Source organism: Micropterus salmoides, unplaced genomic scaffold (assembly GCF_014851395.1).
Source record: "Micropterus salmoides isolate LMB-PRFRI ecotype aquatic unplaced genomic scaffold, ASM1485139v1 Ms_hic_scaffold_21, whole genome shotgun sequence".
Classification (NCBI taxonomy): Eukaryota; Metazoa; Chordata; class Actinopteri; order Centrarchiformes; family Centrarchidae; genus Micropterus; species Micropterus salmoides.
Window position 1 is genome coordinate 6,100,237 of NW_024041262.1, and position 2,572 is coordinate 6,102,808.

Consider the following 2,572-nt stretch of genomic DNA (forward strand, 5'->3'; position numbering starts at 1 on the left):
CCACCCCATGTCCACAAATCAAATAATTATAAATAATATACCCGCTTTCTAAATTACTGGGGTTTTTTTAGAAGATAAAGAATAAGAAAACATGGGTGATGTGAAAAGGGATGCTGTGGGATTAAAAAGGTTGCAGTGTGGCAGCTGTCTACAAAATCTTGGGCATCAGTGAGTCCTTGACATTTTGACCTCATCTTCCAGGACACTTCCTTGAGGGTGAAAGGCATCTTCATCCGTGCCGTGGTCCCAGACTCCCCCGCAGCGCGATGTGAGAAGCTGGTACCAGGAGACAGGATCCTGGCTGTTAACGGAGTCAGTCTGCTTGGACTGGACTACAACAGGTAAGAATGATTCAATTTCAAATCTGAGCAAAATCAGTTCAAACATTTGGGCAGCATATATATATATATATATATATATGTATATTTACATATGTCCCACCTCTTTGTCTGTGTTTTGTCTCTGTTAGTGGAAAGGAGCTGATCCAGTCATCAGGTGACAGACTGAGGTTACTGGTGGCCAGATCTGACTGGATGGCTAAGGCTAGACAGACTGAATGCTGACAGCAATTTTCTTTTTTCAAACCAAGACTGTTAATGCACCATAAGCGCACTTAAAGATGGCCATAAGAGCTTGTTGAACATTCAGTTTCAGGACATAGACCTTAATATAAGGTTAAGAAGACAAACATGCACTATGAAATAAACTATGTCCTGCTTGAATTGAGTACCAGGTTTAAACTGCTCAGTGTAGTTTTGCAGTTTTTTAATTTACATTGTAATAGCATGACTGATGTGTGTATGTGATCATTTCATTGCAAGCAGTTTATTTAAACTCTTTCGCCAGTGGAAGAAGAATACTTATATTGACCATTCCATAGCCTCTGTACGGTCACTGTCTCTCAGTTACACTTCTGCTTCACTAATCAAAATTGAGTCCAGAGAAGAAAGGCTTCCCACAGTAAAGTTGGTCTGATAGCAGTCTGCTGTTGGAATTACATTATTACAACGCTACCATTTGTCATTTGAATGTAGAAAAATAACAAGCACCATCTAAGGTGCAATATCATTGCCATTCTTTAGTTTATTGATTCGACTGGATAAAATGATTGGATATACGACGGTTGTTTAACATTGTAAAAAACACTTTTTTCCCCTTTCGAATAGGGCTCAGATTTTATTACTGTTGCTGTATTTTTTTTCTTTTTTTTGCAAATGACCCATTTTCATGGTTAGCTCGTGTCTGTTGTGTTTCAGCAATAAATACATTTTAATTCTGTTGGTGTCATTTCCATTCACTCACACTTAAGCAATGGCTTGGTTTGGACCAAAACAGAAACATAGTTTTAAGAAGGGACAATAACAGTGTTTATTAAACAATGGGCCCTGACCCAAAAGGGACAATTTATAGGTGGGGCGAGTTACATTTTCCAGAGTTCAAAATGCAGTGACATTACATTGCACTGCTGTATGCTTACAGCTGTATATTGCTTATATTTCACTTACTTTCTCCTTGAGTGCACTACATGCCATCTCAGTGCAAAGGTATAACATTTATTAAATTATCAGGTTATTTATGTTATGTGCATAATACATGTTCAATTGTGTTTAAATTTCCTTTAAGGGTTTTATACTGTATGTAATAAGGTGTAGCACACTCACCCTATTTATATAAAACTGACAGCATTCTCCACTGGTTGGACTGGAAATTAACATAAGAGTTTCTGTAGGTTGTTTGGAACGGCAGAGAAAAAAATCTGGAAGCTCTTACATCCTGTTTTGTTTTTCTCCAACATACCATAATAGAGTAGCTGATTAAAACATGAACTTCCAACTCAGTGTATAGTGTTTATGGTGTAACAAAGAATGACCCTTTTTGGATTGTTGTGAAAAGGTCAACAGTGTTTTAGTTATAAACCTGCATTAATATGGTCTTTCTGTACTCGGTTATTCTGTGATATACACTTCTGATAAATCTATTGGTTATTGATAATAAGATTAGTATGGCCATAATACTAAACTTATTGTAACAAAAACTGAAGTAAACCACAATCAACTGGATCTTCAGAGGTTTCTGTGCATCACTGTATGGCGGGATGACTTTCATTAAATTTAATTTAATCCCATGCAAACTTAAATCTGACATGCAAACAGCATCAAAGTGCTCTGCTTCTTCCAGAAGTTGGTTTTTGCAGTCTCCCGCAATTCCTGAAACACACAAAAAGAGAAATCATAATAAATACAGAATAAAAAATTAAAAAACATCCTTTTATATGCACCAAAGAACATCTCTTTTTAAGAGAGACCAACTTCACCCATACAAACGGGGCTCAGGAATGTTAGCTGCCCATATAGAGCGTGCGGTGCGGTCCTCCCTACTTGACTTACGTAAATGAATAATCATTCATGCAGCACACCTGGACACACCACCTGTCACTGAACAGAACTCTGCCTCACTGCCACTGATAATTGCCTCCTCGAGTACTATCTCTACCCGTCGGCATTTTACTCTGTCTCTTCCGAGCGCTGTTCAAAAGACTTTTGATATTAACGATAATGCGTGGATTTGTCAT

The 2,572-nt window shown here is 37.7% G+C and overlaps 1 long non-coding RNA gene across 1 annotated transcript; it reads left to right on the forward strand.

The window, feature by feature from the left end:
• The first annotated feature begins 26 nt into the window (after positions 1 to 26).
• Positions 27 to 1,277, forward strand: LOC119915740. Its single transcript, XR_005446998.1, has 2 exons — positions 27 to 341; positions 470 to 1,277. It is a non-coding gene; the product is annotated as an uncharacterized LOC119915740 (long non-coding RNA).
• Positions 1,278 to 2,572: the final 1,295 nt, after the last annotated feature.